This window comes from Herpailurus yagouaroundi, unplaced genomic scaffold (genome assembly GCF_014898765.1).
Source record: "Herpailurus yagouaroundi ecotype Mexico unplaced genomic scaffold, PumYag 163, whole genome shotgun sequence".
NCBI lineage: Eukaryota > Metazoa > Chordata > Mammalia > Carnivora > Felidae > Herpailurus > Herpailurus yagouaroundi.
The window spans coordinates 27,057,792-27,073,980 of NW_024412404.1; the positions used below are offsets into that span (position 1 = coordinate 27,057,792).

At 43.9% G+C, this 16,189-nt stretch overlaps 1 protein-coding gene and 1 pseudogene across 6 annotated transcripts in view; both read left to right on the forward strand.

Annotated features, from left to right (window-relative positions):
- The first annotated feature begins 1,765 nt into the window (after window positions 1-1,765).
- On the forward strand, window positions 1,766-1,845 carry LOC121037604 (uncharacterized; annotated as a pseudogene).
- An 8,937-nt stretch (window positions 1,846-10,782) lies between these two features.
- Window positions 10,783-16,189, forward strand: part of WDFY4 (WDFY family member 4) — a 295,803-nt gene continuing 290,396 nt past the window's right edge. For 2 of the 6 annotated variants that reach the window (XM_040485695.1, XM_040485699.1), the window contains exon 1: window positions 11,181-11,489. The gene's annotated coding sequence lies outside the window, so the exon portion shown is untranslated. Of the gene's footprint in view, window positions 10,935-11,178; window positions 11,490-16,189 lie in introns of those variants that run through there. The other 4 variants (XM_040485696.1, XM_040485698.1, XM_040485701.1 and 1 more) reach the window with 4 other exon arrangements.

The window sequence follows — 16,189 nt, forward strand, 5'->3', positions numbered from 1 at the left end:
TGCCTTGCAGCGATCGCTGTAAGGTGACCTCTTTGGGGCATGAGCATCTGGCTGGGTCCGAGCTGTAAGGATGCAGGATCAGACAGCCTTCCCTGCACCCATCCCACTCCAGCCTTCCATGTGGCTGCAGCCCAGACAGCCAGGTTTGCCCAGGGTGAGCCACCGGTGATAGTTCTGATTGGGGGACTGACCCATGGTGACCCACAGTGACCTAATCACAGTCAATTCCAGATCCCATCCGGGCCACATTTGGTTGGTCCTGGTGTTCACTGATTCAAATGGAGGTGTGAGGGTTCGGGAACAGCTGTCTCTGGGAGGCTGACCTCACGTGAGAGATGGTAGTCAGGAGCCATGCACGGCTCTGTTCCACCATGGATGCTGTGGACCAGGGAAGGAGCCGGCGAGAGTCCCGCAGGTGGAATGACACAGACGGCAGGAAGCAGGGACAAGAGGAAGGGCACATCCTGCTTGCTCTGGCAAAGCCAGCCACTCACTTTCTGCACCTCCGGCCAAGAGCCTACCCAGTGAGGGATGTGGAGGAAGCGACCAGGCTCCTGCATGGTGGGGCCAAGGATACACCTCCCATCCAGACCTTACTTCACTAAGGACAAGGGAGAAAAGTCTGCCTCCAGAAACCGTGTCTCTGTTCTCTGACCCTGGCCTTCCTCCAAGAGGTCAAAGGCATGGTGGCACCACTGCCAGGGGGTGGCTGTCCTCATTCGGTATTTGCCCAGGGAATCAGTTCTGGTTCACAGCCAGGCCTCGGAGGGTGCGTAGCGAGTCCCCGGGTGCCACTTGCCCTCCCTCACCTTCCTGGTGACGGGCTGGGAGAGCCGCGCGCCGCGCTGCCCCCCCCCCCCCCCCCCGCCTGCCCTGGGAACGGGGCCTCACACACATTCCCACCTGACCCCTGGATGTCTCTGCCTTGCTGCCCACTGCTTCCTGGCCTGGGCCTCTCTTAGCCAGCTCCCAGTATGCCCATCCTCTCCGTGGGACAAACTGTCTTCAAGGAGCTTGATGCGCCAAGGTAAATTCTTCTCAGGACCTCCCTGCGGGCAAATTCTCTGTACCCAGTAAGGGTCCCTTGTGGCCCAGGAAAAGCAGCCCTTCCTGGATTAGGTAGAATTTTGGAAGGACCACCATTTCGACCCTCCTCCCCTGTGGCCCTGCCACACCATCATTCTGCTGCCAGCCGTGTCCAAGATTCAGTCTGGGCCTGCCGCGGTTGTTCTGGGTGCCACACCAATACAGTGTGTGCTCCTCTCCTCCTCCGTCCCCTCCCCTTCCTTCCTCCTCACTCCCAGTCCAGAGGCTGCAGCAGTGGTTGACCTAATGTGATGACCGGAGGGCAGTCACTCCTTGCACGACTTGGCCACGGGCACTGGTGAAATGAATGCATGCTTTACTTTTGTTTCTCCTGGTTTCCCCAGCCTGCGGGCAGCCTCTGGGACCCCACGCCCCACGGCTCAGCTCTGTCTGCTTTTGGAATCCTAGCTCTTCTCAACGGCCCCTCCTTGGGCTCTCACTCGAGGTCTGTGTCCCTGCCTCGAGCCTGCCACCTCCTTGGGACAGACCTGTGTTGTGGCCACCTCTCCAGAGCTATGTCCCCATTGGTAGCTGCCAGATGCTCTGTGAACCCTTTTATTTTTTTCTTTAGCATGTGTTTAATTTTTTTTTGTTTTTGCATGTAAACAATGGATTCATTTGGCTTTTATTTAGTTGTGAGAAATGATCAAATTTTATTTTTTTTCTTCTATTTCTATCCACTGCTTCTCGGCTTTTTTGGCTAAGATCAAGTGTAGTATCTGTTCTTATATTTGTATCCAGTTGTCTAACGCACTTACTAGTAGTTCGTCTTTCTCCACTGATGTGAGATGTCACCTTTGAGGACACTAAATTTGCGCGTGTAATTGAGGCTTTTTCGGGATCTTCTGTTCCACTGTTTTCTCTATTTACCCATGAGAACGTTGTTTCCATGATAGAAGATTTAGAGTATATTTTGATTTGTGGTGTACCTAGCTTTCCCTTCTTGCTTGCTTTCTTTTTCTTCTAAAAAAGTTGTATTATGGAAAATATTTGAATATACACAAATAAAATAATATAATGAACCCATGTACCCGTGGTTCAACGTCAACCTTGATCGACATTTTGCCGTTTTGGTTCATTTATATCTTAGTGCTTCCTTAATTATTTTTATAGTTTTTTCATGTAAAATTTTATGCGTGTATATTTTTATGTATATTTGCAAAATGCTCTACTTTTGTAGCTCATACCTCTATCAAAACATAAAATGTTCCCGTCACTTCCAAAAGTTCCTTTGTGCCTCTTTCTAGTCAGTATCTCATTCCCAGAGGCAACCAATGCTCTGATCTTTTTTTTTTTTTTAACATAGGCTATTTTTCATATAAATAGGATCACAGAATATATGTACTTTTTGTGTGCCGCTCCATCCAGTCGGTAATGTCTGTGAGATTCATCCGTGTTGACGGGTGTGTCAATAGCAGACCTTTTCATTGTTGAACAGAATTCTATTGTACAAATATACCATGATTTGTTTACTCATTATCCAGTTGGTGGACATTTGGGTTGTTTCTGGGTTTTAGCTATCATACATAAAGCTGTTATGAATATTCATGCATGGTTTTATGTGGACATGTGTTTTTACTTATCTCGGATAAGTAGGTAGGAATGCATTGCTGGGTCACGTAAGTGTATGTTTAACTTTATAAAATACTGTTAAACCGTTTACAAAAGTAGTTGTATTATTGTACATTCCTACCAGCATTCCTGTTCCTCCAAATCTCTCTATCTGGTGTTATTAATCTTTTTTAGCCATGGTAGTGGGTGTGCTGAGGCATCTCAATGTGATTTTAATTTCCACTTACCTGATAAGTAATGATATTGAGCACCTTTTGGCCATTTGTATATATGTGTGTGTGTGTGTGTGTGTGTGTGTGTGTGTGTGTGTATGTGCATATATATATATATATTTGTGTATATACATGCATATATATATATATATTTTATATATTAAACATTTTTTGCTTGTTATAAGTCTTTTTTACATTTTTTTTAATTGGGTTGTATATTTTTTAATTATTGATTTGTTGGAGTTCTTTATATGTTCTGGATCCTTCCTTGGTCAGATATATGCTTTGTGAATATTTTATCCCAGCCTGTGACTTGCCTTTTCATTTGCTAACAATGCCTTTGGATTAGAAGAAGTTTTTAATTTTGAGCCACCTGGGTGGCTCAGTTAGTTAAGTTTCTTACTCTTGATTTCAGCTCAGGTCATGATCTCATGGTTCGTGAGTTTAAGCCTCTCATTGGGCTCTGCACTGACAGTATGGAGCCTGCTTGGGATTCTCTCTCTCCTTCTCTCTCTGTCCCTCCCCTGGTCTTGTTCTCTCTCCCTCTCTCTCTCTTCCCTCTCTCAAAATAAGTAAACTAAAAAAATAAATAGAAATTTTTAATTTTGATGAAGTCTAATTTCTCAATCTTTCTTTTATGGTTACTGTTTTCTGTGACCTGTCCAAGAAACTTTTCTTACTCCCAGGGCCCATAGATATTTTTTAATGTTTTCTCTAAGGAGCATTATAGCATTAGCTCTTTCAGTCTAAGAAATCTTGTGTTTTGTTTGTTTTTGTTTCTTTTGTTTCTCTTTCTCCCTTCTTTTCTTTCTTTCTTTCTTTCTCTCATATATGTTGTGAGGCAGGAGTCAAGAATGATGTATTTTCATCATGGATATCCAGGTTGTTCCAGCACCCCTTCTTGACAGGCTCTGTTTCCCATGCATCTTTTTTCAAAACATCCCCTCACCTTCCTTATTGCCAGAAACCGCACTCCATTCCCCTGCTAATCCTGCTCCTCACTGATATCCTCTCTCTGGTCTCATGAGATCTCCCCCAAAGCCGAGCCTCTTTAGGGAAGACCTAATTTCTGTCAATGCCACATCCGTGGTGGCAGAGCATAAAGGCACTCAGTGTTAAACTGAGCTTTCGGCTGTTTATTCCTACTTCCCTAAAATAAAACCGTTTGGGCATGACAGGTGTGTGGCTGTACATGGTGTGTGTGATGTCTGTGAATTTCCCAAAGACAGACCGGATCTTATCACCCCCCAGGCATCTTGCACAGTATCAGGCATATGGCGGTGTTGAGGAGACAGCTGTGAGGTAAATGGAAGTGGAGATCGTAAGAGATTTTGACTAGTGCCTTACTGAAGATCACATCCTTAGTGATGCCTATATCTTCTCCTCCACCAACGATATATGAGCTAAACCTAAAGGACTTGTTCTTGGGTTTAAAGCTCCATGAGGAAGACATTCTTATCTATTATTTGTGCCTGCAGATCCCAGCTTAGGACTCGGTCCTGGAAAATCATCATGCTGGTTGAAGTGGGTTGGATGGCCCAAGTAGCTTCTGGTTCTTTACCTTCTCAGTGGGCTCCTGCTGAGTGTCGTGTCAAAATGCCATTTCTATAGATTGGTCTTAAATTTCATTAATTTTTTTTGCAACCATTATTCTGCTGTTGGCCCAAATTTTCATTTCAAATATACTTTCTGGTTCTAAAATTTCCATTTTTTTTTGTCCTTCTGTTATTTTATTTTATTATTTAACACATACAGTGTTATATTAGTTTCATGTGTACAAGATAGTGATTCAGTTATTCCTTACAATACCCAGTGCTCATCAGGACGAGTGCACTCCTTCATCCGCATCTATTCCTCCCATCCTCTTGCCCACCTCCACGCTGGTAACTAGCAGTTTCTTCTTTATAGTTAAGAGTCCGCTTCTTGGGGGCACCTGGATGGCTCTGTCCATTAAGCTTCCGACTTTGGCTCAGGTCATGATCTCCTGGTTCGTGAGCTCCAGCCCCACGTCATCCTCTGTGCACACAGCTCAGAGCCTGGAACCTGATTCAGATTCTGTGTCTCCCTCTCTCTCTGCCCCTCCCCCGCTCATGCTCTCCCTCTCTCAAAAATAAATAAAAACATTTAAAAAGTTTAAAAAATAAGAGTCTGTTTCTTGGCTTGTCTCTCTCTCTCTTTTCTTTTGCTTGTTTGTTTTGTTTCTTAAATTCCATATATGAGTGAAATCATATATTTGTGTTTCTCTGACTAACTTATTTCACTTAGTGTTATACTGTCTAGCTTCATAGACGTCATTGCGAATCACAAGATTTCATTCATTGCTATGTGTCCTAGACTCTGGTTCCGGAGTTCCCTCTTGTCCAGCAAGAGAGCGGACGCAGGATTAAAATGCGAGAGAGGCTAATGTCTGGGAGGAGACAAGAGCCTCAAGTAAGGGTCCTTGCTCCATTTTTATTAGGATCAGAAGGCTTACAAGCATGATGGACGTGCACAAAGAGACAAAGATACCGTGAACATTAATTCACAGGCGTGAGGGAAAGGGGGTTTTGAAGATATGCAGTGTTAGGGGTTTGGGTCAATACAAAACAGAGTCTTGGTGCCGGGCAGATGTTTGTTTACAGCACACGTAAAGCACCAAGTCTGCTTAACTTAGCTAGCTTAGGGGACAAGACAGACAGGGCAGGCTACCTCGGGGTCAACAAAGCACCTTTCTTTTGCTAATTAGCTCCACTCTGGGCAACTGCACCCTGCTGCAGTCAAAAGCCCTGTTTACTGTTTACCTATTTTGGTCCTTCCTGTGAAAGCAGCTTTTTGCTATTGTACTAAGTTGGGGGGCGTTTCCGCCCTGAATACCTAATCTTCTTTACCTCATTTTTGATGTTTTCATCCTGAGGCCTCTCTGTTCGTATATCTTTGTCCTATACTGGGGGCCTTTGTCCTGATTACCTAATCTCCTTTACCTAATCTTGGATGTGTTCATCCTGTGGCTTTCTATTTCTTTATGCCTTGTTAACCCATTGGTGCAACCTCTGGGAATTCCTAGCTATTCCCCACAGTTATGGCTGAATGACATTTCATTGTATATATATATATATATATATATATATATATATATATACACACCACATCTTCTTTATCCATTCATCTATTGATGAATACTTGGGCTGCTTCCATAATTTGGCTATTGTCAATAATGCTGCTATACATATAGGGGTATATGTATCCCTTTGAATTTTTTTTTTAACTTTTATTTATTTTTGAGACAGAGAGAGACAGAGCATGAATGGGGGAGTGGTAGAGAGAGAGAGGGAGACACAGAATCAGAAGCAGGCTCCAGGCTCTGAGCCATCAGCCCACAGTCCAATGCGGGGTTGAACTCACGGACCACGAGATCATGACCTGAGCTGAAGTCGGACGCTTAACAGACTGAGCCACCCAGGCGCCCCTATATGTATCCCTTTGAATTAGTGTTTTTGTATTTTTTGGTTAAATACCCCAGTAGTGTGATTATTCGATCCAGGCTATTTTTAATGTTTTGAGGAATCTCCATGCTTTTCCACAGTGGCTGTTCCTGTTTGCATTCCCACCAATAGTTCAAGAAAGTCCCTTTTTCTCCACATCCTCGCCAACACTTGCTGTTTATTGTGTTTTTGATTTTAGTTATTCTGATACGCATGGGGTGATAGATAGCTCATTATAGTTTTGATGTGTATTTCCCTGATGATGAGGAATGTTGAGCACATTTCATGTGTCTGTTGGCCATATGAATGTCTTCTTTGGAGAAATGTCTGTTCATTTTCCTGTCCATTTTTAATTGGATTATTTGTTTTGGGGTCTTGATTTGTATAAGTTCTTTACATATTTTGGATAGTAACATTTTATTGGATATGTCATTTGCAAATATCTCCTTCCATGCAGTAGGTTGCCTTTTAGTTTTGTTGATCATTTCCTTTGCTGTGTAGAAGCTGCTAACAGTTTATTTTTACTTTTATTTCCCTTGCCTCAGGAGACATATCTAGAAAAATGTTGCTATGGCCAATGTCAGAGATCTTACTGCCTGTGCTCTCTTTAAGGATGTTTTTTAATGTTTATTTATTTATTTTGAGAGCGAGAGGAAGAGCCAGAGAGGGGCAGAGAGAGAGAGAGAGAGAGAAAGAGAGAGAATCCAAAGCAGGCTCCATGGTCTCAGTGCAGAGCCTGACGTGGGGCTTGAACTCATGAACCATGAGATCATGACCTGAGGCAAAACCAGGAGGTGGGCGCTTAACCTTCTCTTCAAGGATTTTTATGGTTTCCTGCCACACATTTAGGTCTTTCATCCATTTTCAATTTATTTCTGTGTATAGTGATAGTGGAAGAAAGTGGTCCAGTTTCATTCTTTCGTATGTAGCTGACCAGCGTTCTCAAGGCCATTTGTGGAAGAGACTCTTTTTTTCCACTGGACATTCTTCATTGCAATCTTCTCATATTTTCCATTTATATGCTGAAATGTCCTACCTCGCAATTATTATGACTATCTTTTCCTTTAAGACCTTGAATATATTTCTAATAGCTGCTTTAAAGTCCTGGGGTGATACTTGCAACATTAGGTTCATCTTGGGGACTGTTCCTATTGATAGTTATTTTTCTCATTATAAGTCACATTTTTCTGTTTCTCCAGATTTCTACTAATTGTAGTTGTATGCCAGAGAATGTGGATGTTACATTGAAGGGATGCTGCATTATGTTTCCTTCCATCAAAGCATCATGAGTTTTGCTCTGGTTGGCAGTTCATTTACTGGAATCTCTTTTTGGTTCTGCCAGGCTTGCTTTTATTATTTGTTTGGGATTTTCTATTTCTTTCTTTTTCTCTTTCTTTTTTTCTTTTTTTTTTAGAGAGAGAGAGAGAGAGAACGCAAGCAGGGGAGAGGGGCAGAGGGAGAGAGAGAGAATTTTAGGCAGGCTCCATGTTTAGTGCAGAGCCAGATGCGGGGCTCGATCTCACAACTGTGAGATCATGACCTGAGCAGAAATCAAGAGTCAGATGCTGGGGCGCCTGGGTGGCTCAGTCGGTTAAGCGTCCGACTTCGGCTCAGGTCATGATCTCGCGGTCCGTGGGTTCGAGCCCTGTGTCGGGCTCTGTGCTGACAGCTCAGAGCCTGGAGCCTGTTTCAGATTCTGTGTCTCCCTCTTTCTCTGACCCTCCCCTGTTCATGCTCTCTCTCTGTCTCAAAAATAAATAAATGTTAAAGAAAATTAAAAAAAAAAAAAAGAGTCAGATGCTTAACCGATTGAACCACTCAGAGTCCCCAGGGATTTTCTGTTTCAGTTTTGAGCTTGTTCCTAGTTCATGGCTCCTACTCTTGTGTGCAGTTTTTACTTTTCTGTGTGGCCTTTCTGGAGTATAAGGTGAATTCTCAAGATGTGCAGTGAAGTCATTTCAGTCTGGATGGGATGTAACTAACATTCATCGCACTGCCCAGTCTCCGTTATCTCCATTCAGTTCTCAGTGCTGAGGCAGGTGATCTCTGCTAGGTCTTTTGGAGTCTTACCCCACACATGCACGGGCAAGCCTTGGCCAAGGACACACACAATGAGTTCCCACAAAACACATTCTTTTTAGGACTCTGCCCTGAAAATTCTAGTTCCTTTACTCTTACACATTTCCAAGTCCAGGGAGATTACTGCCCCTGGGCCTCCACTTTCCTGCACCTTATCAGAAAGTAGCCATAGGAAGAAAGCCAGGACAACTGTGGGGCTCCCCTGGGTTTCTCTCCCTTCAAGGATCATAGTGTTAGTCAGCCTGCTATTCAATACATGAAAACCGTTGTCTTACACATTTAGAGTTACTTTCAATGGGAGGGTATGTTCTGTAACAGTTACGTTGTCATAAATGGAAGCAGAAGTATAATTGCTATTTTTGGACATTTAAAAAAAATCACAGAATCTCACATTTCCCTTCAATGAAAATACACATCTACATGAGCCGTTCGTAGCTGCCCTGGCTGCCTCAGTGTCTGAGCACGGACAGGTTTCTCAATAATAACAACTCATTCTTGTGTAGCTCTTTCTAGTGTTTCAAGACCCACTTGCAAATGTTACTTGATTTGTTCCTTAGCACATCACAGTAGCTTCATGTCACAAATAAGGAACAACGTAAAGATATTCATTGTCTTTGTGTACCTGACATTTTCACCTGAGATTTTCAACCCAGGAGCCCAGCCTCTGGCAACCTATCATCTTTAGTCGCCAAAAGCAGGTCTTTCCCTTGGGAAGAGTCTTGTCCCAGCTGCCAAGAAGATGAATGTTTCTTTGCCCATAATGGTGCATACCATATAGCATCACAGATGTTGGAAATAGTAGAATCATTGATTTTAATTTGTCACTTAAAAAATATTGGAGCCCATTCTGGCCCAACAAGATGACTCTTGTGCTGCTGCACACACTGTTGAGTGTCTCAGGGTGACCCAAGGTGTCCTGCCTGTGGTTCCATGCTTCCAGCTTCCACCGTAGCTTTCTGGGTACCCGTGGATGGGATGAGAAATGAAAGCTCGAGCAGGGATGCTAGGACCTCTCCGTCCTGCTGGGGAAGGGGCCTGGGGTCAGCGGGGACATGCTGCCTGGGTCTGCAGGTGGACACGTCCCCTATTTTGGCTGCTGTCTACTGGCAACTTTTCACTGGCAAGAGTGGAGGCTTCGTTCTAACTGTGTTTTCGTTTTTGGACCAATCCCAGCGCTTTTTTGCCTCCCACAGCAAAGGATGTTACCTCTTGCTCATAGTTACTTATAAACGGTCAGTTGGGTTGTGAACTGGGAACAGGTGACGAGCTAGCTGATGCTGCACGGGGGTGTTAGGAAAAGACAATGTGAAATGGCTCAGCCTAATAGACCTACAGGAAGGGGAACTTTTTCTTTTCTTTTTTAAGTTTATTTATTTTGAGAAAGAGAGAACACGAGCAGAGGAGGGGCAGAAAGAGAAGGAGAGAGAGAGAGCTCCAAGTGGGCACCACGCTGTCAGGGCAGAACCTGACGTGGCGGGGGGAGGGGGGGGCTCGAACCCATGAACCGAGAGATCACGGCCTGAGCCAAAATCAAGAGTCGGACCCACGCACCCCAAGGAAAGAGAGTGTTGATGCTGAGTTTCAGAGAACTTCATCCCATTATTTATTGTTTTTTCAACTTTTTTTAAATTTATTTTTGGGACAGAGAGAGACAGAGCATGAATGGGGGAGGGACAGAGAGAGAGGGAGACACAGAATCGGAAACAGGCTCCAGGCTCTGAGCCATCAGCCCAGAGCCCGACGCGGGGCTCGAACTCACGGACCGCGAGATCGTGACCCGGCTGAAGTCGGACGCTTAACCGACTGCGCCACCCAGGCGCCCCTTAAGATTATATTTCAAAAAAAATAAATAAATAAAACAAAATAAACTTCTCTTTCATCATCATCAGTGTCACCCACAGTTGACCATCCGACCTTGGAGGACTCCCTGGACCAGTGGTAAAACTCAGGGCTTAGGATGGGGGAGGAAGAAATCCAAGTGAGGAGCTCTCTCCGGGCCTGACAGAGAGGAGACTGATGAACCCAGGCACTGTCCATGGCTGCACTTTAGACACCTCTGTAACCAAATTCACCTAAACACCATTATTATCTGTATTTTACCAAAGGCTCAGAGAGGATAGGTGGGATCAAGAAACAATGGGAAAGTCCAGCTGAATAACACAAGGCTAAATTCTGTATCCGCTATTCACTAGCTGTTCCTCTTTGTGCTTGGCCGTGGCCAGCACTGCTTGACCTCCGAGCATACTCCCCTAAGGGGCCTTTCTGCAGGGCCCGAGTCACCCACCAGAACCCAGGCAGTTCTGTCGCCGTCTGGGTAATGGGGACAACAGGCATCTGCTGACTCTTCACTTCTGCTTTCTCCAGGAAATGAGCAGAAATGCAGCTTGAGTGATTCATAGTGAAACGCTGTTGGAGACTAACAATGCTGGCCGAGCCCTCTTCCCCCAGGCCTGAGGGGCTGTGGCCCAGTACGGGGGCACCCATGCCACCTGAATTCTGCAGGCCTTGACCGCCACACCTCTGGGTAGGTCACCTTGCTCTTGGCCACACCGGGCCAGGCCGGAGATGGGCATGGAGGTCCTGTCGGTCAGGGTGGGGCCTACTGGCTGCCTGCTGGAAAGCTGAGCATTGGAACACTTGTGACTGCCGGTGCCTGATCTGGGTGTGTGGATGTGGGAGAAGAGGCGAGCTGATAAGCAGGAAGTGTGTGGCGGCAGGGGGCGGGGGAGGGGGGCGCGGTGCAGGGCCATTCTGATGCGGGGGTCTGCCGGCGTGTCTGTTACTGTTGGAGTGTGCTGAGCCAGGCTGGGCTCCAGCTCCATTCCTCATCCTCTGACCGCAGGTCAAGCCCTTTCTCACGGTTCTGCTAAGGAAGGTGACCCGCCACCCCAGGGACAGGCTGGATGTGAGCCTGTCTTTGCTAATTCCCAGGGATGGGGAAGGGCAGCTGACTGTGAGACTCCTCTGCCCGGCCCCCTGCGCAGGCCTCTGAAGGGTGCTGAGAAGTGTGGGCCACTCCAGCCTGGTCACCACGAGAGTTAGCTTTGTCCTGGTCCTGTGGTCACTCCCCGGGGGTCTGGTAAGTAGGTGCCTCTTCCGGCCTCCCTCTCCTCATGTGAATTACCACATGAAACCTTAGAAACAGCAACCGATTAAGCCGGACCACCTGGCTCACAGAGAATTTGCTTTTCTCTCCTCCTGAAATCAGACCTTACAGAACACTGAACCAATCCTTTGTCCCAGCTTCTGGGAAGCCAGGAGGAGCTAATGCAGCAACTAAGGATTTCATGTATTACTCTTTCCAAGGAAGCTTCGATGCTGACATGATTTTCTGCATAATCATCCATTTAATTATTCGAGAGACTTCAAGAAATACTTATGGAGAGCCATTTCCTGCCAGGCACTGTTAAAGGCATCAGGGCCAGTGGACGGGGGCAGTTGTACTTGGCGTGATGGGCTGAAGTGGGATGGAATGCAGAGGCCTGGGAGTAGGGGGTCAGGAGGCCCAGAATGTGCATGCCTTCTGGGTGGAGACCTGAAGGAAGGGAGAGTCTGAGCTCTGTGGTTTTTGAGAAATATTTTTGGCAGGGGAATGGAGAAAGGACGTCAAAGTGCAGTGCAGGGGGCCTGGTGGAGGCCAGTGGGGCAGACAGCCGTGAGGGGCAGGCCAGGCGACTCAGCCAGAGAGGTAAGGAGGGCCTTCCTGTTCAGTGTGAGGTCCTGGGCTGTACTCCCTTAGACTTCGTGAGTTTCTAAATGTTGAGTTTATAGAAAAGAAAATTTAGAAACAGTGTATAGGGTATGAGAAGTATCACCTAAGTGTGTTCTTTAAAGATCATCAGCATCAGGGGCGTCTGGGTGGCTCAGTCGGTTAAACGTCCGACTCTCGATTTCGGCTCAGGTCATGATCTCACGGTTTGTGGGTTCGGGCCCCATATCAGGCTCTGGGCTGACAGTGTGGACTCTGCTTGGGATTCTCTCTCCTTCTCTCTGCTTTTCTCTGTGCTCTTCTCTCTGTCTCAAAGTAAATAAATACACGTTAAAAAAAATAAAAAAAAAATAGCATCAGCATCTTTGAGGTCCTTCACAGGCTTGTCCTTTCTCTCTTATAAGAGAATGTGGTTTCCCAGATTTCGGGGCTTGTTGTTCCCTTGCTTTTCTCTATCGTTTTAGCTCATATATTTAAATTGCTAAATACGTGTTAGTTTTGCATGTTTTTGAACTTTGCAAATAGGAATTAAATATTTTTTTAAGACTTGGCTCGCTTGCTCCCAATTTTGTTTCTGGAATTCCTTCATATTATTCTGTTCTATATAAATATATCTCAATATACTTCCCGAGTTAATCCTGATGGGCACTTGGTTTTTTTTTTTTTTTTTTTTAGGTTTTTGGTTTTGTTTTTCTATCACAAGCTGCTAGGCACTCAGGATTTGTGAGTACTGTAGGGCTCTGCTTGTACGTATATCCCAGAGTATGTGTGCAAGACTTCCCTAAGGTATGTCCCCTCAAAGTAGAATTGGTGGGTCATGGATTTTACATACCTTCACCCTTACTGGATGATACCAAAATGCTTTCTAAACCAATTGCTTCATTTTGCCCACCCATGAGCAATATGTTAAAGTTTCTGTTGTTCCCACATCTTCACCAGCATCTGATATGGCTGGAGTTTTAATTTTTGCCAATCTAGTGAAAATGAAAATCCATCTGTGGTTTTTTATTTTATTGTATTTTATTTATTTATTTATTTATTTATTTATTTTTAAATCCATCTGTGTTTTTAATTTGCACTTCCTGAATTACTAAGGTTGGGCATCTCTTTATATGCCTATTGGCCATCCTGGATTCCTTTTCATGTTCAGATCTTTGGCCCACTTCTCTTTGGGGCCATCTGTATTCTACCCTGTTGATTTTCCATAATTTAATACATATCTGGATATTAATCCTTTGTTGTAAATGTGTATTGTAAATATTTTTTCTATTGCTTGTGCCTTGTCTCCATACATTGTTTGCAATTTCTATTAGTGACCAAATTTCTTAATTTCAAATGAGCTTCATTTATCCATATATTCTTTTATGATATACATGTGTGCTATCTAAGAAATTCGCCTCTGCCATGAAGTCATAAAATTACTCTTACATTATTTTTTGATAATTTTGCCTTTCACATTTAAGTGTTTTGTCCCATCAAAAATGATTTTTTACATTTTGTTTTGTTTTGTTTTTTTCCCATATGGATAACCAAGAGTCTTAGCTCTATTAATTAAAAGGCCATTCTTTAGTCACTGATCTACACCAGCTTCATTATAAATCAAATTGTCATGTATATGCAGGTCTGTTTCTGGGCTCTCTGTTCTGTCCATTTGTTGATCCCTTTGCCAATACTATATGATATGATTAACTCTAGGCTTACAATGAATTTTGATATCTGAAAAGAGTCTTGTTATTTTTTTTCTTCTTCTTCCATTCTGTCTTGACATTCTTGGTACATTCTTTCTTCACATGATTTAAAAACAGTTTATCAGATTCAACAAAAAAGCTATGTTCAGGATTGATCGAAAATACCATTCAGGGAGATACAATATCTTTATGAAAATGACGCTTCCAATTCATGAACATGGTTTGTATGCTCATTTGTTTAGATGACAAATATTCTTTAGAATATTTGAATAAAATTTTCTTTAAAATATTTGATAAAATTTTATAACTTTCTTTATAAAATAGTGCATATTTTGTCTAGAATTATTCCCAAGTGGTGTATATACTTTTCTATCATTTTAGTGGTCACTAAAAATACATATTTTTGACTCACTGATGTATGCTTGCATTTTAAAGAAGAATCATTTTAGCTGCTTTATGGGCAGCAAAGGAACAAGCAAGACCATCCATTATAAGGCTGTTGTACTAATTCAGGCTCCAGGTATTGGTGGCTCCCCCCAAAGGGATAGTAGAGATAATGAGAGGTGGTCGGAGTGGTGAGTTCTGGACACTTTTGAGTGTGGGATTGGATGGTATTTTAAGTGTAGTGTGTGGGATAGAGAAGTTGAAGATGACTCGAGGGCAATAGGGAGAATGGAATTGTCAGATCTTGAGCTAGGTCAGGGGCAGAAGGAACATATTTGCAAGGTGGCGGTTATTCCAGAATATAGGTTTGAACAAATAAAAGTGGAGACGGGTATTAGACGTCAAGTGGAGAAATGAAGTCTTGGCACCCCCTGTCCCCATCTGACCTTCATAGTTGAAAAGCAAGACAGATTGGTCTTCTCGGGGTTCTAGGGGAGATATCTTGCGCAGGAGGGAAAGAAGGAAGGATGAGCCCCTCAGAGTTCTTGAATCACACTCTAGAACTTTTTAGAATTTATTTATTTACATTTATTTATTAATTTACAAGTGGGGACTTGCCTTTGTTGTCTCCATTTCTTATGCAAACCATCAAAATGCATGGGCATTTTGCACCCGGAATGACGTTTCCAAGGCAACACTCCGAAGCCCTTGGCTGATGGCCCCATTTGAAGCATCTGCACACCTGTTAGAAGCTTAAGTCTCTAAGTCTAGATCCGTGCAACCCAATACAGAAGCCTCTAATCATATCTGAGATATGGTCTGTCTAAACTGAAATGGGCTGTAAGTTTAATATGTACATCAGGTATCAAAGATGTTAAAAATAACAAAAAGAAATGGGAACTATTTACTTAATACTTAAAAATATTGATTGCATATTGAAATGATAGCATTTTGGATATATTGGATTAAATAAAATATATTTTAAAAGTATATTTGAATAAATGGTTTAATTATGCTCTTTACTTTTACTTTTTAAATGTGGCCACCAAGACTATTTTACATTACACATGTGGCTTGAATATGTGGCTGGCTTTGTATTTCTTCTGGGCAGTGCCCTTCAGAGGTACTTCGTGTTTTACGGCCAGAGGCTTTTGTGGGAAACAGCTCAAGAAGGATGGAAGTTAGAGAAGTGAAAAGCCACTTGGCCCAGATAATTCCAGGGAGAAAAGAAGGATGAAGGGTAAGAAGAATACATTTTGTACTTACAGTAAACCAGACACTGGGCAGAGCACTGGAATTAGTCCCGTATTTCATCCCCCAAGTGAGATCAGTTTCATTACTCCCATTTTACAGATGGGAAAATGGAAGCTCAGAGGTCCCTCCCTCTCAGACAGTAAGAGACTCACCTGAGATTTGAGTTTAAATATTTTTTTTCCACGTTTATTTATTTTTGGGACAGAGAGAGACAGAGCATGAATGGGGGAGGGGCAGAGAGAGAGGGAGACACAGAATCGGAAACAGGCTCCAGGCTCTGAGCCATCAGCCCAGAGCCTGACGCGGGGCTCGAACTCCCGGACCGCGAGATCGTGACCTGGCTGAAGTCGGACGCTTAACCGACTGCGCCACCCAGGCGCCCCGAGATTTGAGTTTAAAGCCCTTGCTCTTTGGGGCACCTGGGTGGCTCAGTCAGTTAAGCATCTGACTTCAGCTCAGGTCATGATCTCACAGTTCGTGAGGTTGAGCCCCGCATCCGGCTCTGTGCTGACAGCTCAGAGCCCGGAGCCTACTTCAGATTCTGTGTCTCCCTCTCTCTCTCTCTGCCCCTTCCCTGCTAGTTCTGTCTCTCTCTCTCTCAAAAAATTAAAAAAAAAAATAAAGATTAAAAAAATTAAAAATAAAATAAAGCCCTTGCACTTTGAATTAGGCACCACCCTCCCTGTGAACTGAGGAAACACTTCTGGTAAGGAATAGTGAACTTTGGGCAGAAGTGTGGAAACT